General features: G+C 39.4%; 1 long non-coding RNA gene across 2 annotated transcripts in view; it reads right to left on the reverse strand.

Moving 5' to 3' along the window:
- The window catches only part of LOC108539570 (uncharacterized), a 38,199-nt gene that overhangs the window by 11,494 nt on the left and 791 nt on the right, over positions 1-25,914 (reverse strand). Inside the window, exons 2-4 of one of the 2 annotated variants that reach the window (XR_001888430.1) lie at positions 24,547-24,618; positions 23,845-24,012; positions 23,341-23,564 (exon numbers count right to left, since the gene is read on the reverse strand). This is a non-coding gene — a long non-coding RNA (uncharacterized LOC108539570). The remainder of the gene's footprint in view (positions 1-23,340; positions 23,565-23,844; positions 24,013-24,546; positions 24,619-25,914) is intronic. The other variant, XR_001888429.1, reaches the window with a different exon arrangement.

A 25,914-nucleotide genomic window follows, 5' to 3' on the forward strand; every position in this document is an offset into this window, starting at 1 on the left:
TTGGTCTCCCAAAGCTCTGGAATCACATGCATGAGGCGTATGTGTATTATAACACCTAGAACAGCACTTAGAAAACTGTACAAATTGATGTACTCAAAAACACCATAAACAAGTCAAAAAATAACTCTAAAAACGTTCAAGTAACCCACAAGAGAATCCAGGCACTTAAATAGTTAAAACAGTCTTGACGGAGAATGACGTGGAGGGAATTGCAGCTGAGAAACTTGCGATGAATCTTTACCTTGACTGTTATTGGTGGTTATAGAAATTTACACATGTGATCTAATTGCATAGAACTCTGGGGAAACAGCTTCCCTGGAGAAAGTTCTTATAAGAGACCTAGTGTTCTAAGATGCCGCATACCATGATTAGCTCTGTAACCATGTTTCCAGTTATTTGATCTGATCTGAAAGTATAATAAAGCTTCTCTCATTCCCGAGAACACCAAGTGACCACAGCCCAACGAGGGCTCTAATTTACACTCAAGCATGTCAGGGAGATTGGAGTGTTACTTTCCTACACACTTATATTTTGGGAGATAGAAAGTTCCAGAAATCGGAGGCACTTCTGGGTCACAAAAGCCAAGGCACACCAGTATATCTGAAGTTTAGAGAGATTTTATTTAAATACTAAAGGGTTGAAATTAGGACCTATACCCATTACCTTTCTAAGGAGACTCAAGAGGTGAGGATCACAGCTTCCTCCTTCTCCTGTATAAGAAGAGCAAGATCATGGTTTGTTTGTTTGTTTTCTCATACATCATCCATGGAGCATCCAACACACAGGAACACTGTTCCAGAAACCACCCCCACTCCTTTCTTCAAGTGAAACACCCACTGACTGCCACTGATCTAGCTGCTTATTGTAATAATTGTGTCTCCTGCCTTCTGATAGTCGAGCATCTCCACCTGGACTCTACTGTTTTGGAGTCCTATCATCCTTACTGCTTACTAGTGGGCTCCTGCTACCATTCTCCTTGTCAAACAAAGGAAATCATCACTACATTTCTTAATGGTGCTGGTAACTCTCACCAGCACATTCTTCATAGTTGTGATCCTCTGAATCTTCCATGAAACACCATATGGTGCTTTTCCAGCACTACTTGGCATGTCCACTCCAGTGCGTCTGCTTCTCTGACCCTTTCCTTCCTTTTCTGAGATGACAATTCTGGTGTCTTCAACTTCACTGAGTTGGGCCAAAACATTTTCATGTTTCTAGGAGCTGTCCTAGCAGTGAGTATACATCATCTTCAGGAGTCTTTGCCAGGGTGTTACACCCTGTATCTCAGGAGAGTGCTTCCATCACTGGAGAGGCTGCTGCCACACTACAAGATAAAGATGGAATAGATGAGATCCCAGCCAGCTCCATCATCAGCCTCTCCAGTGCTGACATGGTATCAGGCTACTAATTTTCCAAATTTTTCCACTCTGCTTCCCAAGAGTTTCACCAGACTAGTAGCCACACTGCCACTTGGACACTTTAAACTCCCATTATCAAGTCATCCCAGGGAGGAAGAGGAGTCATCATCCTAACTGGGGTTTCTGACCCTGGTCATCAGGGTCATCAGAAGGAGGTGGGTTTGCTGTTACTCAGTGAGAACAGAGATACATACATTTGGCACGAAAGTGATTCCTTTAATGTCTTTGGTACTGCCTTGCTTACCTGTGAAAACCCATGGGCATGTGCAACACACCAGCCTGAAAAGGACGTGGCAGCTCATCCTTAGACCCCCCTCAGGGATGACAGTCTGGGTACATCACAAAGTTTTCCACCAAATGCAGCAGAGTTGCTAACTGAGGATGAAGGAAATTTATAATGGACAGCAGAGAAGGAACACAATGAGTATTAGTTTTGGTCCTGAAACCGGGTTCAGTGATTGGGACTGTAGTTTGTTTGCCCAATCACTATCCTCTTCTAAGTCTCCTCCCAGGAAGAGGTCCACTGGGACCCTGGAGGAGGTCACTTAAAGCTATGACTGTTTAGACTCCTAAGTAATTCTTGCCTAGTCCCTCTTTCCAAGTGTCCTCCAGTTCACATTGGAGCATACCAGTCAAGGATACACACCATCTTGAGTCAGCTTACTCAAATATTAAACAGTTCCTATTATTCAACGTCGTTCCTGCATATTGACTTTATTGAATAAAATCCGCATTTCCCATAAACTTTAAATAAAAACTTTATTTACATACAGAGTGCAAATTATACCTTCCTTTTCCATAATTCTGGTTGAAAAAAATAATGGAAGTTCCAGCAATCGCACTTTTAGTGTTTACCCAAAAGGACAATTATATTCCACTCCACATAAAGCCAAATTTTATCCACTTTACTCTACAACATCCCACAGGGCCTGTACCTACCCTATCTCCCTTTTCTGTCTATTCCTTTCAAAATAGCTGACCAGCATTTCTTTGCAAACCTGTCTTGCTTATTTTCCCTCAGGTTGAAAGGATTCAGTAATCTCAAGTCTGCCTCAACCCTGTATCTTCATCCAGTACCCCGGATCAGTAGGATGAAAGTGGCAAACCTACAAAAAAGCCCACTTCCATTTGTGTCAAAACCTATTTTCCCGATACTTGGGCATGTCAATTCTGCCAATGTTCTAGAATACAACTTTCTCACATTTTCTAAAACCGTATTTTAGAAATGGTTACAAAATCCGAGCAATTAACAAAATAAATTAGAATGATGAAAACAAATGAGAGGAATGCTTTTAACTTTCGAAGTAAAAGGCATTGCTTTATCCAAGACTGACTATTGTCCTCACCCACACAGTTATAGAATTCCATATTCTGTATGTTAATCCTCCCTCCTCGCCAAGGGAACAGCCTCAATGAGCACATGAACTCATCCATCATTTATGTGGAGGTTACTTGTCTGGACTCTTGCCCATAGTAAAAGACTGTTGATTTCAGACAGATTGTACAGAAACCTTCAAATAATTCAGCGGAAGTGCCCTAATTTGTGATCCTTATAAATACGTCAAGAATGTAATAAGAAGATGGAGGCAAAGCATAGGATTCCCTGCCTTTGTCTTTATAGTTGTTTACCAGAGATGTTTCAGCCAATTGGAACTAAGAAGAAATGGATATAGTTGCTTACTAGGGATGTTTCAATCAATTAGAAGTAAAAAGAAATGAAACTGAACATGTCTTCTCCTTTGGTTCTTGATCATACAGAGACAAATGTAAACAGAAGCCAGCCCCTGTACCTTTGATCATGTTAATGCAGTCATTAGAAAATGTTGAGATGTGTAGAGATTCAAGGAACTCAGACAGCTTTCCTCAATGAGATATTATAAGTTCATAGTCTGGCAGCATACATACAGGTACTTTCCAGCAAACACATGCCATACTTGGTTAGCCAAGTCAAAAAGCCCCTAAGGCTGGCAAGAGTATTTCTGGGATTGAAAGAGAATCATTTATTAAGTTTTATGAATATGAAAAACAGCTTTATTAGGTACTGGTAGAAATCAAAGATCAAGCAATAGTAATACTTCCAACTGTATTTGTTCTGAAAGAGATAGTTCTTATTTTTGGGGAAACACATTTTGATTTTATTTAATAAAACATATTACAAAAAACATTCCAAACAAAATGACTAATTTTGCCATTTACTCCCTGCATTGCCTCAAACACTTTATCAATTAAGACTTTATAATGTCTTTCCTTCTTAGGTGACTTGTAATATATACATTTATGTTTGTTTAAATAGTATTCATTCGGAAACAATGATAGGTACAATTTCACCAGCAAATTAGTTCACATCATTAGAAAAAAATAAAAGTTGCTTAATTTAGAAAATAATTTTATTAAAATATAGTTTTAAAATAAGACTATGCAATTTAGCTTTTCTCTCTCTCTCTCTCTCTCTCTCTCTCTCTTTTTTTTTAGAGACAAGATCCCACCATGTTGCCCAGGCTGGTCTTGACTCCCGTGTTCAGGCGATCCGCAGGCCTCGGCCTCTCAAAGTGCTGGGATTATAAGTGTGAGCCACACTTCTGGGGGGCTTTTTTCTTTAAATGGTTTTGTGATGCATAGAAAGGCTAAAGCTGTTAAGAAACTATTGTGACTTGGATGTTCATTACAGTGACTGCTAACATTTCTGACCTAGGCTGGGTGCAGTGGCTCAAGCCTGTAATCCCAGCACTTTGGGAGGCTGAGGCAGGCTGATGACGAGGTCAGGAGATAGAGACCATCCTGGCTAACACGGTGAAACCCCATCTCTACTAAAAATACAAAAAAATTAGCCGGGAGTGGTGGCACGTGCCTGTAATGCCAGCTACTCAGGAGGCTGAGGCAGGAGAGTCCCAGAACCCAGGAGGTGGAGGTTGCAGTGAGCCAAGATCACGCCATTGCACACTCCAGCCTGGTAACAGAGCAAGACTCCATCTCAAGAGAAAAAAAAAATTCTGACCTATTGCTACGTAAGAGGATGATAAACAATTGTTGTGTTTATAAATAGAGCACATAATACCATTCAAGGAGATGTGAGTTGGAAGTTTTAAAAATGTCCTTTCTTGAAAACTTTTTGTCAATCTGCTACTCATTCAGAGAATTTATTGTTACCATTTTCCAATTATTTTCCTTGCTATAATAATTTCAGAAATTCCCTTCATTTAATTGTTAATTGAGGCTGATTTCCATCATCAGCCTCTCCAGTACTGACATGGTGTTGGGCTACTAATTTTCCAAATTTTTCCACTCTGCTTCCTGAGAGTGTTGTTTTGAATTGTACATTGAATTGTACAATTCAATGATTTGTATTTTAATTAGATATTTTGGGCTATTTAGAGATGATTACGTAGGTTATATGTGGATACTACATCATTTTAGATCAGGGACTTGGATTTTACTCTCTGATCCCCCATGGGTACCAATATTTTAATATTGTTTAATATTAGGGTTACTGTGTTTAATATTTTTAATATTTAAAAATGTGTTTAATATTAGGGTTACTTCTCCAGTGGTATTTAGTTAAGTTCGTTTACTTTCGATAGTGAATGTAGGGAGTTTTATACTAAAGAGGACTGACTGCCCAGGAGGTGCTTTCAAAGCATCACCTTCCCGGGAGGATGCAACAGCTGTGAGCCATCCCCAGCACCTCTGCCAAACCATGATCAGTCCTTTGCGAGAGACCCAGGCCTCGGACTATGCAGGGACTCCCAAGTGGAACCTGTCTCCTCACTCAACTGAGCGGCGGCCTCGGGCTCCATCAATGAGGAGAGGATTGAGATGCCTCAAAAACCGCAGAACATTTGCAAGAGAAACAAGCTTAGATTTCTGTTCTTCTGATAAGGAATAATTGTCAACTCAAAAGGCACTACCAAATCTGGCTCAGTCTAACATAGTTATGTTCTCTGGTCTGTGACCTTTCTGCTGTACATACAATCCAATCACATCTATATCACAAGGAAACTGTCATTTTAATAATCAAATGAATGCAGATCTCACTGTGTCTCTGCCAAATATCTACCTTCATAACTTTGAGGAGGCTGGCAGAGAGAGTGAATACTATCCACCTCTGTTAAATAGCTGAGGGAGTGAAGGTACCATTCCCAACCACACAAAAATTTTAAGTAGCAGACTCAGCATTTTCTTTGAAATACTTTACAAATACCTGTGTTTCCTTTTTACTGCATGATAATGCTTTGACTATTGGAATGATTCATAAAGTGCTGTTTTTTTTTTTTTCCAGTCAGCAAATTCACCTTACAAATACAACTTAGGCATCATGTCCCAAACGTCTCGAACAACCAGAATCACCAAAGATATTTGTTACATACCCATATTCCAAGATTTCCATCAGCAAGGCTTGAACAGGCAGCAAATGAGCGAGTATTTTCTGTTAATTAGATTCACAAATGGAAAGACAAAAACCTGACCCTGAAATGTAATGTCAGTTTCAGGGCTCAATTTAATTAGGTAAAATACCTCCTGTGTCTCTTCATTCAAATGTAGAGTAACAGTGTACCGTAGGGTAGAGCCTGACCAGAGTCTTTGATCACATGTTTGTTTTTTAGCCTCCTGAGCTATAATTCTTTTAAAAGAGATGGATACTCTTCTGTGGTTAGTTCCTGCTTTCCAAATCTCTCTTAATCATGTTATTCCAACTTTCTAGTTGGAAAATTGGCCTTCTTGATGAAAAAATATAGAAGCGATACAACAGCCTTGTCATAATGATTCTTTACAACGTCCTTTGCACATAGCACTATTTTTATTAATCTTCACAGCATCCTATTTTACAGACAAAATTAAGAGGTTGTGAGTTGCTTTGTGCATAGTGCATTCATTATCAATAGGAATTATTGAAGCAAATTTTAAAAACATTATTAAAATAATTAACAATTAAAATTTCAACTCATAAACACATGACTTTTATTTTTATGGGTTTTTTATTTATTTACTAAGAGCTGTATCTCATATAAAAACATGCCATATACATCCACAATAATAATAATCTATCATCCATATTAAAAAATAAAGTACTGGGTACTTTGATTTATATGAATTGTGTGCAGAAAGTCAAATGTACATTAGAAAGTAGACTGGTGATTGTCTGGGCCTGGGAGTGGCAGTGAGGGCCTACTGTAGCTGAGCACAGGTGTCTTTCTGAGGTGATAAAAATGTTCTTAAATTATATTGTGATGATGGGCAAGTCTGTAGACAAATCAGTTTTGCAGAGGTGCTGGGGATGGCTCACAGCTGTTGCATCCTCCAGGGAAGGTGATGCTTGAAAACACCTCCTGGGTAGTCAGCCCTTTTTAGTATAAACCTCCCTAAATTCACTATCGAAAGCAAATGGACTTAACTAAATACCACTGGAGAAGTAACCTTAAGATTAAATACAGCTGTCCCTTGGTATCCATGGGGGATCAGCTTCTAGGACCCCCATGGTCGTAAAATCCAAGTCCCTGATCTAAAATAAGGTAGTATCTGCATATAACCTATGTAATCATCTCTAAATAGCCCAAAATATCTAATACAATGTAAATACTATGTAAATAGTTATAATATTGTATTGTTTTTTAATCTGTATTATTTTTTCTTGTATTATTATTATTTTTTATTGTTTTCATGGGTATGTGGAATCCACAGATATGAAACAGGAGGTCGCAGTACTAAAGATACAGAGGGCCGGCTCTGTCTATGTAATTTAATTCAGTTCATAGTTAAATATATTTTTAAGTGATTCAAGAAGAAAATTATTTTTGAGTCCGGGAAGACAAACCTGCCCCAAGTCCTTCCCCCAGCCTCCTGCTGCTGGTTCCATTCACCAACAGGTTATGAAACTCCCTTTTAAACGAGCCTATCAATCAGGCTTGCTCACCTCCAGTTAATGCTAGACACACCTATAGCTCATAATTTGGTGCAAAATTAAAAAAAAAAAAAAAAAAAAAAAAAGCTTGACACTTCAGTTAAATCTTCAGAAATAGCCCCGTACTTCCTGCCTGGCTGGTTCTTGCAAATTTAATAATGCTACTCCCTATCTGAAAATAGAACCTGAAGTAGATACAACAGTGGCTTTGGGGCTTACAAACGCCCTTTAATTCAGATGCTTATTTCTTGCTAGAACATTTTGTTCCATTTACAGAAAGGATGAGATTGTAAGACCAATTACCATTTGACAAATAGAAGTTGCACGTTTCTTTTTAATTCTGTCAGCCACTTTGGTCCTGAACAATCTTAATTTTTAGTCCTCTATTAATTTTCTACGGTATTAAAATCTCACTCTCTTGTTATATAATACTTGTTATAAAAATTGCACACATACGCTTCTGGTAGCATAATTGCAACCTAAAACCACAGAAATATAGTTTATATAAATATAAAATTGTGCTTATTTCAATATATGTGTATAGAAAACTGTTATAGCTTCATATTTTCTCAGTAATGCAAAAAGATAAAGATACAGAGGTACGCCTGTAATTATTTATCTATCTCGGGCTGTTATCTTATTGACATGAATCAAAAGAGAGGCACTGACAATATATTTTCTTCCACAAGGGTAATTTATTGATAAACTGAAACTTTAGCCTAAAGGAGAAAACGTTAAGGATCTACCTGCTTCAGTGGCCAACTTTGCATTACGTTAATATTGGTATGTATTTTTTGACACTTGATACATTTCAGAAAATCTGAAGTAATACTGTTGCTGAAACTCATAGCATACAGCCTTCTGGGGTTCCAACAACAGTGTACCTCCTGGAACTCCTGGAACTCTGCCACAGCATTAAACACCAAAATGGCAAGGAGGTAGGAGACATTAACACCAAATTAAAATCCATAAATAGCCCCAGGCCCTAACTTGAGGCTTTGGAGTTGATGTCCTTCCACCTCCAAGTATTTTCTGAACTAGGGGTTTGGGGTTTTTTTGAATTTTGTTTTTTTTTTTTTTTTTTTTTTTTTTGGTTCACCCTGAAGTAAGCCAGCCCATGGACCCAAGTGCCTGTGTGAATCACTCACTAAACCAACAGGCTCCAGTAACGTACTAATGACTCTACTTACTAAAGGGCACCTTCACCAATGTGAGCTGGTGTGTAAGCTTAAAGAAAAATAAAAGGACACTACTGAACACACCACTAGAAGCTTGGCTAAATATGAACTGTTTAACCCTTATATACTTAGCGGAGAATGGCAAAGAGATAGATAAATGTTTCCTGGGGGACGTTGAAAGAGTATATTCTTAATAGGCTCATCTCTTACAGAGGCTGAACACCAGCCTAGGGACAGACAAATAAATGGCAGAGCTGTCACATGGACACATTTCTTTTCGCGTATAACTTCCCAGAATGAAGGCCAAAATCATGGGTGACTGCTGCCCAGGAGGTAGGGGCAGCAGAGCAGGGGTCAGTGAGGCTAAGGCTGCATTTGCCCAAAACAGCATCAAACACTACGGGAGCTTAGCATAGAGATGGCAAATGGCTCAAGGGAAGAAGTCAGGCTTCTTTATCTGGATACATTTTGAACCCTGATCCTCCAGGGCAATGAAAAGAATGATTCTCTTCAAAATGTAATTTCTTCTGCAGAATATATATTTTTATAAGACAGCCTACACACATGCATGCACACACACACACACACACACACACACACACTCCAGAGAGAATCTTTTGTTAGGCATGAAGATGTATGCCTATGCAAACACATTCAAATTGCTCTCACACTCTGCAGGTGCTGACTAACGTTACCTTTCAGCATGTATATTAATCCCAAATGAAAGATGCAGAAAGAAAGAAAAAAACAGATGTGTTGTTGTTTTATTTTCTACACTACAGGCAATAATATCAGTATATAAAATAGAAAGCAAAATTATGATACATAAATGCTGGCACTAAGCCTTAAAGCATGATTTTCTTTGGAAGCTAGCTGTAAAAATTAGCCTACTTTGTTTACGAAAAACATATTACTTTTGTTTTTAAATAAAACATTGAGGCGAATTATATTTTGGAGATGTTGTCTTAGTTCATGTAAGTTTGCACAATGATTGTAGACTAATAGTTCCCAGAGAGATGGCCAAAGAGGTTGACATTTAGAAAAAACAATATGATCATGCAACATTTCAGTGTAAATGTCTAGGCTAAAAAGTTGTGCCAAAGTTCTGGGCCATTATAAATCCAAAATGTAGCCATGAAAACAGGAAGCTAAAATTGAGTAAAGTTAAAATGAAGTTACACATTGTTTCTTTGGAGAAAGACTGAAAGCCTATTGCCAAAGTCCTTAATGAATGAGGGGGAGTCAGAGGAAGCTTTAGTCAGTTTTAGCAACAAGAATGATGATAAGAGGAAGGCTTTGTTCTTCAAAGAAAAAGAATGCTTTAAAGAAGAAGAATAATGTTTTAAAGTGGAGACACAGAGTGGGATAATCCTAATGTATTCTCTTGGCTTTACAACATGAGGTGTGGGTGAACAGGGAGCTTCCAATCTAGAACACCGAAAAGAATATAGGGTCTTTAAAGAACAAGCAGGGTTAATTTTCTGAAAACGTAAAGGATTACAACAGATTACAAGATAAATGAAACGTCCTTAAACTGCATGGAATAGAAGAAGGAATTTGGTGGAGAAGCACAAAACCCCAAGGAAAAGATATTTTAGGGATGAGAAGCCTAAGGGGCTCAAGGGTCCCCTGATGCCAGTTTCAAGAGGCCTGTCAGGCTTTGTGTCAGCACCCTTGGAAGAAGGAAATGGGAAATACTCCACGTGTGTGAAGAGGGCAGGTGCCGGATTCTCACAGGAAAGTCTAAGAGGAGGTGTGTGCTCCCAAGAAGGCTAGAAAACATGATGTATTTTCTGTATCAGGGGTTGGATTTCCGTAGGGTGAGGTGGAGAGACTGTCAAATGGACAGGCAATTTGCAAAAGATGGGGGCAGCCACAAGGGTCTGACCGATGTCCTCTCCATTACCCACTTTCTCACACAATGACTGGCACAAAGTAGATGATCTCTAACCACTGAATTGAGTATTAACATGCACAACGTCAATAAGAAACCCCTTCATGCCAACGTCTACCACCCAGGGAACCTGAGCTGCCACCCATACAGCTGTGTGTCACAGTCGAGGGGGGAAGACGAACGTGAATCTGGATAATACCATAAACCTGGATTAAAAGGGTACATATTTTTGGAATAATAAATTTAATTCTCATCACTGGACTCTGAATCTGTAAAAGTCAATGAAAAATATTCATTATAATCATATTTTCTCAGTGAATATTAAGCAAATTAAAGAAAGTCATTTGGCTCCTATGACAAAACAACTTGGTTATGGTGTATACACGATTTTGATCGTGGAGCCACTATGCCTTTGCTGTGGTGCTGTGACACAGTTACTTTGGATTGCACAGTAGAATGCCCTCATTACATTTTAGTAGAGGTCACTCGCATGAAAAATAGCTCAGAATAAAAAGGGGAAATCAGGATGGAAGCCTGCAGGTGGGTGGAGAACTTCCTAGAGATATCTTTGCAAGGACTTTTGAGAGATGAGCGATCAAGAAGGCATCAGAGGCAGGGCAGTGATAAGGAGTCGGCACAAAGATCTCTGTTTGTTCTGAGACCTCACTTAAAATGGTGGAGACTTCACTCAAAATGGAGACCCATAAGTTTCAGAAAGAAAATTATACTTTTATGATATTTGGGCTTTTTTACATTCTTGGTCTATCTCCCCTTTATTGTCCCATAGGTGAGGTTTCATAGGTTCTACTGTTTCTGCTGAGAGATCAGGCAACTTTCGTATCCACTCTTGGCTCAGAGGTAGATGGTACAGGAAACGTCCCTATACTACATCTGCCTGGGGCCTAAGTGATGGAAGAGGTGAGCTCAGGGAGAAGAGACACTGGGGACAGCTCTATCTATCATTCAACTGCCCTTTCCTGCCAGGAGACATCACTTCCACTGGTACACTCAGGGGTATGGGATTTTATTTTATGAAGCAAGATAATAATTCACTGACTATTATAGCCAATCATAGCTATTATTTATCTTTTGTAAAGAATAACAACCCACAACAATAAAAACAACAAGTAGTATCTATTGAGCAATCACACTATGCTGGACAGTGCTCCATCCTTCACATATCCATAACTTCTTAGACACTTCCCTATATCCCATGTTCCAGATGAGAATTTGGAGGGCAGTGAGCTTAAAGGAATTTCCCAAGACCTCACAGCTGGGAAATGAGGGCACCAGGATGGGAACTCAGCAGTAGGTACCCGGTGCATGGTGAGGTCACTGTACAAATAGGCCATGGGCAGCAGCCCATCAGATATCTGTAGTTTCCAAACTATGACCTCTCACGAGGTGCATCCCCACCTCTTTCCATGACCCCAAGAAATCCCCCCAGTGCTTCTGCAGGCTTGTGCCCCATCTCATTTTTATTGGGTCCACCCTGGCACTTGCATAAACTCCCTGAGATTTCATACTTGGGCTGGTAATTTTTTTTTTGGGGGGGGTGTTTAGTTTTTGTATTTTTTTTAGACGGAGTCTTCACTATGTCGCCCAGGCTGGAGTACAGTGGCGTGATCTCAGCTCACTGCAAGCTCCGCTTCCTGGGTTCACGCCATTCTCCTGCCTCAGCCTCCCGAATAGGTGGGACTACAGACACCCGCCACCATGCCCGGCTAATTTTTTTTGTATTTTTAGTAGAGACGGAGTTTCACCGTGTAGCCAAGATGGTCTCGATCTCTGACCTCGTGATCCACCCGCCTCAGCCTCCCAAAGTTCTGGGATTACAGGCTTGAGCCACCGAGCCCAGCCATAATTGAGCTGTTTAGAGTTGCAGTTGGCCAAGTCTGAGAGAGACTTCTGATCCCTTTTTCTGTTTAACACACAGACCAGGACTACCTCTGACTGTTCTCACCCTTGGCTGTGACTCCAAAAACATCCACAGTCACATTGCTGAGTTCCTGGTGGCATTACTTAGAGTCCTCTCTGAAATTTTAAGTTCCTACTCACTACCTTACTAGCACATACGTGGTGCCTATAGAAAATCCTTTGTGAGTCAAAATCTCACCATCCTGATACTTTCCAACTTGGCTAAAACCCATCTCAATGAGTACACAGGTCATCAATAATATAGTTTATCTCTCTTACTCTTGGTTAACAACTGATAGCATGAACTGGGGCCCTGGGGGTCTATGAGGCAGATTACACGGATCTTCACCTTCCTGCCAGGAGGTGCCAAACAGCATCGATTCCAGCCCATAAAGAGCCAACCCTCAGGAATCCCCGTCCTCAAGGGGCACATGTGCTATGTATACATTGTGTGACCAAAAGGTCTCAGTGAGTTGGACGCTACATGTTTTCTAGGAACAAGCACAGGAAAATTAAGACTTGCAAGCTTCCAGAGTCTTTACTTTGGACCCTAGAAGCACAGGACAGCAGCTTCCCTAACCTGAATATCATGTACATCAAAGTTCAAGGGCAGACTCTTTGCAACGAAGTGGAAAGCATGAAGTTTGCTGCTCTTAGCTCCTTGAGGCAGGTGCTGGCCAGTCTGTGCCTATACACTGACTTAAGCCATGGACAGCTAGTGGGAAAGGTGTTTTTGTTTTTGTTATTGTTGTTTGTTCTTTTTTTGGTTGTTGTTGTTGTTTTGACAGTACCATAGATAGAGGTGGGGGAAAGGTCAGATGAAGAGAGGTCTCAGATCCAGTTGGATGTGTTGTATAAGGATGCCCCCTGACAGCAGGGCTCAATTCTGCATTTTGTCCAAGGCAGAGAGAAAACTCATTTTTGGTTATTGTCTAGGACCAGAGGAAAAACCAAGGTAGCTTTACCTGCAGAAGAAAATTGTATCATGACCTTCATGCCTATGGTACTTAGGGCAAAACGACAGGTAATGGGGAAGAAACTCAACCATAACAAAAATAAAAGGACATTCCAGAACTTTTGCTCCTATTGGCTTCTCAAGAATAAGCTCATTTGCTTGTGCAGTGTTTCTGAGACCCAGAGAAGCCTGATGCCTAGACTAGACCAAATGAGGGCAGCATGTAGGGACAGGGCATAACCTTGTCTTGAGGCCACATCATGAGAAGCTGGGTCGTGGTGACAAGTCACACCCATCTACCGGGATCAGGTACCAGGGAAGAAACTCTTTAAGGCAGATAAAATACCACACCCTAAGGGTATAGTGGAAGACATTACGTGATTGTCCAGTAAACTCTTGTGTTTCAAAATGTGGCCCTTGAACCAGGAGCTCTGCAAAATTTGGTCCAAGTGAAGAATATTGAGCCTTTCCTAGACCTAATGAAACACAACCTGCATTTTATGCAGATCTCTGGATCGTCCTCACAAACACCAAAGTTTGAGCTCTACCGTTCTAGTTCTGTGGTTCTCAAAGGTAACTGCATATTAGACTCTCTAGAGGAGTTTTTTAAATGAAACTGACCTTAAACCCCATCTTCCAGGTTTTCTGAACATCCCATACTCTGTGGTGTGGGCCCCGTTTTTGCTAGAGTCCCTTCTTCTCACTACCTCTTAATCACAAGATTTTGCCTTTGGCCCTTTTCCTCGTAAATATCCTCACTGTGTGGTTCCACCCACCTTTTGGGAGTTTACAATGACCTACACTACCATATTCTTCAAATCCTTTTTTTAACATTTATTCTAAGTTCAAGGGCACATGAGCAGGATGTGCAGGCTTGTTACATAGGTAAACATGTGTCATGGGGATTTGTTGTATGCATTATTTCATCACCCAGATATTAAGCCTAGTATCCATTAGTTACTATTCCTGATTCTCTCCTTTCTCCCACTCTTGGCCCTCTGGTAGGGCCAGTGTGTGTTGTTGCCCTCAAAGTGTCCACATGTTATCATCATTCGGGTTCCACTTGTAAGTGAGAACATGCAGTATTTAGTTTTCTGTTCCTGTGTTAGTCTGCTGAGGATAATGGCCTCCAGCTCCATCCATGTACCTGCAAAGGACATGATCTCATTCTTTTTTGTAACTGCATAGTATTTCGTGCTGTTTATGTACCATATTTTCTTTATTATCATTGATGGGCATTTAGGTTGATTCCATGTCTTTGCTATTGTGAATAGTGCTGCAATGAACGTAAACGTGCATGTGTCTTTATAATAGAATGATTTATATTCCTTTGGGTATATACCAAGTAATGGCATTGCTGGGTTGAATGGTATTTCTGTCTTTAGGTCTCTGAGAAATCACCACACTGTCTTCCACAATGGTTGAAATAATTTGCACTCCCACCAACAGTATAAATGTGTTCCTTTTTCTCCACAGCATCACCATCAGGTTATTTTTTTACCTTAATAATTGCCATTCTGACTGGTGTGGTATGGTATTTCACTGTGGTTTTTATTTGCATTTCTCTAGTGATCAGTGATGTTGAGCTTTTTTCCCCATGTTAGATTCTTAAAGATGCTGGATATAAGACCTTTGTCAGATGCATAGTTTGCAAAAATTTTCTCCTATTCTGTAGGTTGTCTGCTTACTCTGTTGATAGTTTCTTTTGCTGTGCAGAAGCTTTTTAAATTAATTAGATCCCATTTGTCAATTTTTGCTTTTGTTGCAATTGCTTTTGGTGTCTTCATTATGAAATCTTTGCCTGTGCCTATGTCCTGAATAGTATTGCCTAGGATGTCTTCCAGGATTTTTATAGTTTTGAGTTTTACATTTAGGTCTTGAATCAATTTTCAGTTGATTTTTCTATATGGTTTAAGGAAAGGTTCCAATTTCAATTTTCTGCATATGACTAGCCAGTTATCCCAGCACCATTTATTAAATAGAAAATCCTTTCCTTATTGCTTGTTTTTCTCAGGTTTGTAAAAGATCTGATAGTTGTAAATGTGTGGCCTTATGTCAGGTTCTCTATTCTGTTCCATTGGTCTATGTTTCTGTTCCTATACCAGCACCAGGTTATTTCAGTTACAGTAGCCTTGTAGCACAGTTTGAAGTCAGGTAGCGTGATGCCGCTAGCTTTGTTCTTTTAGCTTAGGATTGCTTTGGCTATTGGGCTCTTTTTTGGTTCCATATAAATTTTAAAATAGTTTTGTCTGGTCAATATAACAAAGCAAGACAAACAAAATGTATACAAAATGGAAAAAATGCAATGGTTCCTATTCACAGACAACATAATTATTATGTAGAAATGTTCAAGGAATCTACCAAAAAAATCCTTCTAGAACAAATAATTGAATTTAGCATGGCTTCAGAATACAAAGTCAACTTATAATTCTTGTTCGTATTTCCACATGCTTAAACAATTCCAAATTGAAGAACTGTAAGCTAAAATTAGTAAAACAGTTCTAATTAGTTAGGTATAAAATTAGTACAAAATTAGTTAGGCGTAAACACAACAACACTCAAGGGGACTTCAAAATGTTCATAGAAAATAAAATCAAGAGATAAAATAAAAAATATAAACTTTATTTCTCTACATATGCTCCATGAACATCAAGATACTTTTGTTAGTGACTATACAAACCAATTACTTCATTCCTAAGGAAGTGAGGGTCCTGGGAATTTAACCATGTCAATGCTGCTTTTTTCTTTTTTTTTTTTTTTTTTTTTGAGACGGAGTCCATTGCTCTGTATGGCCCAGGCTGGAGTGCAGTGGCCGCGATCTCAGCTCACTGCAACCTCCGCCTCCCAGGGTTTACGCCACTTCTCCTGCCTCAGCCCCCCTCCCAGTAGCTGGGACCACAGGCGCCGCCACCTCGCCCGGCTAATTCTTTTTTGTATTTTTTAGTAGAGACGGGGTTTCACCGTGTTAGCCAGGGATGGTCTCGATCTCTGAACCTCGTGATCTGCTCCATCTCGGCCTGCCAAAGTGCTGGGATTACAGTATGAGCCACCGTGCCCGGTCCATATGCTGTCTTTTCTACATTATTAACTGAAAATGGATGCCCTTGACAGATTTTTTAATATTTGGGAAACAAAAAGAAGTCCACAAAAGCCAGATCAGGACTGTAAGTTAATGCCCAATAATTTTCCACCAAAACTCTTACAAAATTGACCTTATTTAATGAGAGGAATGAACAGAAGCATTGTGATAGAGAAGCACTCTATGGCAAAGCTTCTTCAGATGCTTTTCTGCTAATTAGTTGGCTGTCTCAAAACACTTTAATAATAAGGAGATGTTATTGTCCTTTTACTTTCCAGATACTCAGCAAGAAAAATATCTTGAGCAAGCCAAAAATGTGCTGTCATAACCTTTGCTCTTGACTGGTCCACTGTTGCTTTGACTGGACCACTTCCACCTCTTGGTAGCCATTGCTTTGATTGTGCTTTGTGTTCAGGATCATGCTGATAAAGCCACATTCCATCTCCTGTGGAAATTCGTTGAAGAAATGCTTCAATATCTTGATCGCACTTGTTTAAAATTTCCACAGAAAGCTCTGCTCTTGTCTGCAGCTGATGTGGGCCCAGTGGTTTTGGCACCCATCAAGTAGAATGTTTGTTCAACTTCAGATTTTTAGTTAGAATGATGTACAATGAACCAATTGAGATGTTTATGGTGTTGGCTATTGTTTCACCTGTCCGTCTTTGGTGCTCTTCAGTTACAGCATAAACAAGATAATTTTTTTTTCTTGCAAGCTAATGTGAATGTAGATTGTCTGCTGCTGTGAACTTCATCTTCAAAATCATCTTGTCCCTTCTTAAAATGAGTAAACCATATATAAACTGCTGATTTTTGAGGGGGCATTGTGCCTATAAATGTTCTACAAAGCAACAATGATTTCCACATTCTTCCATCCAAGATTCACCACAAATCTGATATTTTTTCTTGCTTCAATTTTAGCAGAATTCATGTTACTCTGATAAGAATGCTTGCCATAGGACAGTTGTTCTTGTCCTTCTTAATGTCTCAAACTAGATCATGTTCAAAAATGCTATATTACACTAATAAGAGTTTATTTTGGTGCAAAAAAATGATAATATGCATTTTCATTAACTTTTGAAGACCCTTTGTATGAGCAAGATCTACATGCTGAAAATTCATACACACTGATTAAAGAAATCAAAGACATAAATAAATGGAGGGACATGCTGTGTTAATGGATCCAAAAAATTAATATAGTTTATTTAATAATTCTTCACCAAATTTATACTAGATTATTTCAATTACAATAAAATATAAGCAATATTTTGTAGATATAGATAAACTGATTTTAAAATGACATAGAAAGCAAAAAAAAATTAGAATGGTCAAATTGTTTTCAAAAAGTAGAATAAGGTTGAAGGACTCACATCACCAGATATAAAGCTTCAATAGTCAATACATGATGAGCAAAAATATAGATACCAAATAGAGTCTAGAAATAGATCCACAGTAATATGGTCAATTGTTGTCTAATAAATTTACAAAAAAATAATTTAATGGATAAAGATAATCTTCTCAAGAAATGATTCTGGAGCAATGGGAACACAGATGGATAGCAAAGAAATAGCATGAGACAATTTTGGGAGATGATGTGAATTTTCTGTGTTCTCATTGTGGTGGAGGCTAAATAGCTCTATGCAGGTATTAAAGCTCACAAAGCTGTACGTCAGAAGAAGTGAATGTTATTGTATACAATAAAAAAAGCACTTGAGCTATTTATGAAACAGCTACTGTATAACGGAAAGGATCCAGAAGAAAAAAAATCAATTTTAGCTCTGTTGCTTCACATTTACGAATCTGGACATTTTGACAGTTCTATTCTTATTTTCCTTATCTATGAAGTAGAAACATTAATATATTTTCCAAATATTGGTATGAGTGTCATGTATGAGATAATGTGTGTAAAAGAAGTTCATATAGTACAAATAATTTTACAAATATTGAAAATAATTGTTATAAAATATTTATCAAAAAAATTAAAAGATAATCTTGAAATACTTGTTTGAGGGGTATATTATTTAAAGTCCAAGCAGGAAAGAGACCGCACATTAACTGGATAATTTTAGGATAGTTTACATAAGTGACTATTCACAAAGATGTGTGCAGAGTGTAGGGAAACTACAAGGACTCTGGAGTCAGCAACAATCAAGGGGAATGTTGATAGGTAATGTCAATGCTGTCATTCTACACTTGAAATCTCAAAGCCACTACTGTTAGAAGGGAAAAGAGAGAAAGTTCATTAGCAGGAAACAGCTCTTGGAGTCCCAGTCCTACAGCTGCTCGTGCAGCCTAAATTGGTCATTGCAGCTGCATATTCCACCACCTCCTCTTTGTCCTTCTCCTTCTGCTGTGTTGCAGAGGTTGTTTACCTAGTAGAGTGAATCAAAATTTATTTCACTGGGATTTGATTCCTTGGCAGCCTGTTGGTGGTGGTAGGTTTTTTCATTTGTTTGTTTGTTTTTTATTTTTTTTTTAATTTTTGGGGGGGTTGTTGAATAATTTTACTGGCTAGTAATTTTTGACAAGAAGCTAATACAAGGCTGCCCAATAAATCCTCTGACCGAAGCAGAGTCTCCCTTATCCCCACTGTATAACAGAAAGCTAAATTTACTTTGGTAACTGAGATCAATCCCTAGAGCTGCCACAGTGACATCTTTATCTGTTTGTTTTATAGCTTGAGGAAGCCAAAATGGCAAGTGGCAATCTCAGCTTCCAGCTCAATGGAAGAATGAAGCACTCACTCCTTAGTTATTAGGCCGTCTAAATACACAAGGCCTAGGTTGTGAGAAGAGAAGGAAAAAAATTCAAGTAGGTTAACAGGAAGAACACTGAAAGAGACCACTTGCACTCCTCTGTAGTTACCAGATCTGAGCATTATGTTAAGGATAGACATAACACCATGTATTCTCCACTGATTAAAGGCATACACAACACGTATAAGAGTGTAGTCCCGGATCGCTTCACCCCTGGGATGCAAGGCTGGTTCAACATTCGCAAATCAATAAATGTAATCCAGCATATAAACAGATCCAAAGACAAGAACCACATGATTATCTCAATAGATGCAGAAAAGGCTTTTGACAAAATTCAACAGCCCTTCATGCTAAAAACGCTCAATAAATTCGGTATTGATGGAACGTACCTCAAAATAATAAGAGCTATTTATGACAAATCCACAGCTAATATCATACTGAATGGGCAAAAACTGGAAAAATTCCCTTTGAAAACTGGCACAAGACAGGGATGCCCTCTCTCACCACTCCTATTCAACATAGTGTTGGAAGTTCTGGCTAGGGCAATCAGGCAAGAGAAAGAAATCAAGGGTATCCAGTTAGGAAAAGAAGAAGTCAAATTGTCCCTGTTTGCAGATGACATGATTGTATATTTAGAAAACCCCATCGTCTCAGCCCAAAATCTCCTTAAGCTGATAAGCAACTTCAGCAAAGTCTCAGGATACAAAATTAATGTGCAAAAATCACAAGCATTCTTATACACCAGTAACAGACAAGCAGAGAGCCAAATCAGGAATGAACTTCCATTCACAATTGCTTCAAAGAGAATAAAATACCTAGGAATCCAGCTTACAAGGGATGTAAAGGACCTCTTCAAGGAGAACTACAAACCACTGCTCAGTGAAATCAAAGAGGACACAAACAAATGGAAGAACATACCATGCTCATGGATAGGAAGAATCAATATCGTGAAAATGGCCATACTGCCCAAGGTTATTTATAGATTCAATGCCATCCCCATCAAGCTACCAATGAGTTTCTTCACAGAATTGGAAAAAACTGCTTTAAAGTTCATATGGAACCAAAAAAGAGCCCGCATTGCCAAGACAATCCTAAGTCAAAAGGACAAAGCTGGAGGCGTCACGCTACCTGACTTCAAACTATACTACAAGGCTACAGTAACCAAAACAGCATGGTACTGGTACCAAAACAGAGATATAGACCAATGGAACAGAACAGAGTCCTCAGAAATAATACCACACATCTACAGCCATCTGATCTTTGACAAACCTGAGAGAAACAAGAAATGGGGAAAGGATTCCCTATTTAATAAATGGTGCTGGGAAAATTGGCTAGCCATAAGTAGAAAGCTGAAACTGGATCCTTTCCTTACCCCTTATACGAAGATTAATTCAAGATGGATTAGAGACTTAAATGTTAGACCTAATACCATAAAAACCCTAGAAGAAAATCTAGGTAGTACCATTCAGGACATAGGCATGGGCAAGGACTTCATGTCTAAAACACCAAAAGCAACGGCAGCAAAAGCCAAAATTGACAAATGGGATCTAATTAAACTAAAGAGCTTTTGCACAGCAAAAGAAACTACCATCAGAGTGAACAGGCAACCTACAGAATGGGAGAAAATTTTTGCAACCTACTCATCTGACAAAGGGCTAATATCCAGAATCTACAAAGAACTCAAACAAATATACAAGAAAAAAACAAACAACCCCATCAAAAAGTGGGCAAAGGATATGAACAGACATTTCTCAAAAGAAGACATTCATACAGCCAACAGACACATGAAAAAATGCTCATCATCACTCGCCATCAGAGAAATGCAAATCAAAACCACAATGAGATACCATCTCACACCAGTTAGAATGGCAATCATTAAGAAGTCAGGAAACAACAGGTGTTGGAGAGGATGTGGAGAAATAGGAACACTTTTACACTGTTGGTGGGATTGTAAACTAGTTCAACCATTATGGAAAACAGTATGGCAATTCCTCAAGGATCTAGAACTAGATGTACCATATGACCCAGCCATCCCACTACTGGGTATATACCCAAAGGATTATAAATTATTCTACTACAAAGACACATGCACACGTATGTTTATTGCGGCACTATTCACAATAGCAAAGACTTGGAATCAACCCAAATGTCCATCTGTGACAGACTGGATTAAGAAAATGTGGCACATATACACCATGGAATACTATGCAGCCATAAAAAAGGATGAGTTTGCGTCCTTTGTAGGGACATGGATGCAGCTGGAAACCATCATTCTTAGCAAACTATCACAAGAACAGAAAACCAAACACCGCATGTTCTCACTCATAGGTGGGAACTGAACAATGAGATCACTTGGACTTGGGAAGGGGAACATCACACACCGGGGCCTATCATGGGGAAGGGGGAGGGGGGAGGGATTGCATTGGGAGTTATACCTGATATAAATGACGAATTGATGGGTGCTGACGAGTTGATGGGTGCAGCACACCAACATGGCTCAAGTATACATATGTAACAAACCTGCACACTATGCACATGTACCCTAGAACGTAAAGTATAATTAAAAAAAAAAAAAAAGAGTGTAGTCCCACATCATGAGGTGTGTGCTCTAAATAGTGCCATATTTGAATCTTCAGCAAGCCATTCACTGCTCCATCAGGCCAGATGCTCCTGAGGCATGGGGATCTTGATAAGAACTCATGAACCTCATGGTTGCAAGCTCATTACTACACCTCCTTTGCCAGAAAATACACCTCTTGGGCAGTGGTAACATTGTGTGTAAAATGAATATGGCATTCTGTAAGTCCAGGAATAGTAGTTGTGAACGAAGAGCTGTAGGTAGGAAAATCAAATCTGTAAGTCAAATATGTGCCTACCCATGAAGTGCAAGGATTTGGGTCTAATATGTGCAGCAGTCACCACGTGACTGGCTTGTCCCCTGGGGGATGATGAAAGGTGAAATCTCAGAGTTGGTTCTGCTGTTTGGCATGTCGGTCACTCACCCCTTTTCCTTCCTTGTGATCTCCTTCTGCTGCTCTCCATGGTCCAACCCCAACCACAAATCAGTGTCAAGACTTTCAGATTTCTCTATTTTCAAAGTAGAAACTCTGAATTCCACGGGACACACTAGTATCTTTTCTCCCTGTCTCTCATTCCCACCCTCCCTCCACCTTCATTCTTCCCCTTCAGCTATAACACTAGACTATTTTTTGTTTCGTTTTTATTGATACAATAATTTCCTTCACAATATGATGGGTGAGGATAAATAACTACTTCTGTATAATGTATTTAATTTTTGTTTTGTATTTGATCACTGAGATAACATTCTTTGATGGTTGTAGTAAACTTTACTACAGCCAAATGTCAAATCTCACATTTAAAATTCTCCTTTCATTATTATTATCCACAGGAAGGTGTGAAATTATGTCACCAACTCTGTGAAATTTAGTGACAGCTGAAAACCAAAGCCCTTCTAACCTTCAACATATGAACATCGGCCAGTAGATAAAATGTATTTTCTCATTATGTGTGTCTAGTTCTCTCTTTTTATTATGGAGAATAAAGCTGGCATCTAAATCACAGGGAGCTAGAATTCTACTGGCATTCCATTATACATTATACAAGGCCTCCCATTGGAAATCAGGCTTCAGGCACAATAAATAAAACAGAGCTAATGGTGGCAATGTATTGGAGAGCTGAGAATGTACATGACTATCATGAGGAAAAGGGTGACTGTTTCATTATTGCTGCTTGGCCATATTTCACTGTTGTATGTGTATGGACACTATTCACATGATAGAGAACTTTCATGATGCGATAGTTTTTCTTTTGTGCTCTAACAGGGAAAAAGGTAAAATTCAAAACCACGAATTAAATCCTTCCAGATGGAATTTTATCACTAGAGAAATAAATTTTAAGCTTTTTAATGATCTGTAAGAAATGCAAAACAATGTCAACATCAGTGTTTTGGATTGTAATGAACCTGTGGTTAACCTTTCAAGATACGCAGCCAGCAGCTTGTGCTACAAAAATGGGCTCCAGATAGAAATGATATTTCTCACCCAGCAGGGTGTTTTCCATTACATTAAAATGTTCAATATTTCTGCACACATTAGCTTTACTAATTGAAGCTAATTTAATGCTCTCAAAAGGTTTAAGAAGCAAATGTGGAGGAACGCTGGTATTGAGAGGATTGTGCTGACTGATTAGCAACGTGTTTCTGTAAACAGGCAGCACAGTGGTTGGCCTACCTGTTGATGTACTATTAGACCCTGATGAAAAATGTTAATTTTCATTTGTGTTAATGGCTTTTGACGTTGGTGCTTCACACGCCGTTTACTGGCCTTCTCAGTAGGTACGGATGCCAGCCTCCCTCAGGATGTCTTTCCATTTGCATTAAGTATTCATCACAAAGATAAATAGTCATGGCCTGACATGACACAAATGATGGATTTGAAGAAATCCAAGCAAGTCCCTGGGGATGGAGAAAAAGAAATATGAGGCTTTTGCTCTCCTGAGATTTGATGGAACCTTTGCAAAGCTGCTCACCCTTTTCAGATGGCATGACTACAGACAGTCTACATCTGTTTATGTCAAGTTGTAAAATTTACCATGCTTATTTATACATACATTTAGTAGCCAGTCATGTAGTCAACACATAGTTTTCTTCAGTGACTACACATATTAGGCACAGCTTCTAGAAACTGCTCTGATATAATTTCCAATTCTAGTGGTAAAAACTAGTTGATAAATACCTCTGTGTTGGCATAACTTCAGGGAGAACCTTTCTGTCCCTTCATAAGAAGATGATCTCTTAGACTGGCTCATTCCAAATGTGAAGCTGAGACTGTCTCCTGCGTGCCATTGCTCTGCATGGGGTTTACTGGAGAGGGGAGTAACACTTGGGGAATTCCAGAACAGAGCTGAATATAAAAGGAAATGAAAATAGCATGTGAAAAAGAAGCAAAAATAAATAAAGAAATAAAACGAGAAGAGAGAGAGCTTGAAAATGAGAAGGAAAGACGCAAAACAGGTTAAAGAAAAAAAAAAAAAACAAATTCAAGCAACCCCTCTGAACCCAGCAGCAACAGAGTACCCTGTGGTTGGTACCAGCAGTGACTCCATTTACCCTAAACTTTTGTTGGGTACATGTCACAGATTTCATTAATTCCTCCCAAAAAAGCAATGATAAATAGGCAGCGTGCATTTCATATGATAGAATAAAAATGCTTTCTTATGTTCCTTGAGGTGCTATTATACAGACATACCTTATATCAAAAAATGTAAATATGACATAGGTTTTGAAGCTGGCTATCTTCACCTTGGAAGTGTCGCAACAGATCTGCTTACTTACAGTGAAGACAGTGCTTTTCACTGGAGTCTTTCAAAATCTGTCCAGAAATAATGACCTTAGGCTATGCCGTTTTATCGGGACTATCATGAATGTATAAACTTACTCATTGCTGGTAATGGTAAGCTGAATGGAAGCTATTGAGTAAGTTAATGCGTCTTCAGAGGTCCTTTTCAGCCTTTGAGAGAAAAAGACCATTCACTTATAAGTGCAACAAATATTTATTATAGACCTCCCGTATGTCAGAATCTGGGCTTAGCTCTGCAGATAGAGCAGTTGAAGAAGACTGCAAGGTCCCGGCACCCGTAAAATGCCAATCCTACATATTTATCATATTTCCTACCTCTCAGGAGGGACCCATCACCCATGGAAGTGACCTGGACATGTCAGTTTTCAATCCCAGGGTACTAGGGACCCAATCTTGAAAACATATTTGGTTAGGCCTCTTCTTCTCTCTCTTTCTTTTTATTCCACCAATGTCGCTAGGATGAACAGGGTGCCCAAACATCCCTCCTTTTCCTTGGGGCCACTCCAAGCACTGGTAAAAAGCAAGGTCTATCTTGCTGTGTTCCCTATTCACTTCATTTTCTCCAGTGCCAGATACTGTGGCAGACTCTCCTGCCCTTGCTATGCATGGTGAGTTTCACAGTGGAGGAAATAATAAGAGAATTTCTGCTGGTGACATTTTAATTAAGAGACCTAGAAATGCCTAAATCCTACTGTGATATCACTGCTCACACCTTCCCATACTTCTCAAAGAGCAGTTATGCATGAGGAAAACAGTCACAGTAAAGAAACCCTTTATATGCGGCTATGGTTTGGCTCCTCAACTTAATGTACAAATTTTGCACTAGAGGGACACAAGAATAGCTTCATTTTGCTATACTAAGGAGGCTGAATGTCTTAGACCAAAGCTGAATATCTTAGACCAAAGCTGGCCATGTTCCCCGGGGTCAGGTGAAGGCTCAGAGGACTTCCTTTCTTTGAAGGCATCACTACCAACTTCCCTGTCTGAAGCCCTCCTTAGTAAATTGTCCTGAGGCACAGTAACAATACCACCATAGTACACAGACTCAGTTACAGGCTGGGCAGTATTTAGCTGTATTCAAATTGCCTCAGCCTATGGCCTTGTCATTTCTATCATTATGGCCCCAAGGCTTTAGTTCTTATCTTCATCCCAAATCTTGATGTTGCAGTACTACGCTCTGGGTTCCCATGGTAGCCCCAAGGAGTGTTTGTTGTCACATGTCCCTCCTGCAATCACTTAGATCTATGACCTCCCTTGGCTTTTGGCTCTCATCCCATGATGCTAAAGGCTGGTGTCCACCCTTCTCCTGGTATTTGGAGCCCAGTCCCCAAAAGCCTATCTAATGAGATCCTTGTTCTCCAAAGCAGACACCCTGAACATTGACTTGCAGCCCACAGGACTCTCCACTTGCACACAGCCTCATGCCTCTACTTCCATGCTGCTGTT

The sequence above is a fragment of the Rhinopithecus bieti genome, unplaced genomic scaffold, assembly GCF_001698545.2.
Source record: "Rhinopithecus bieti isolate Rb0 unplaced genomic scaffold, ASM169854v2 scaffold_1885, whole genome shotgun sequence".
NCBI lineage: Eukaryota > Metazoa > Chordata > Mammalia > Primates > Cercopithecidae > Rhinopithecus > Rhinopithecus bieti.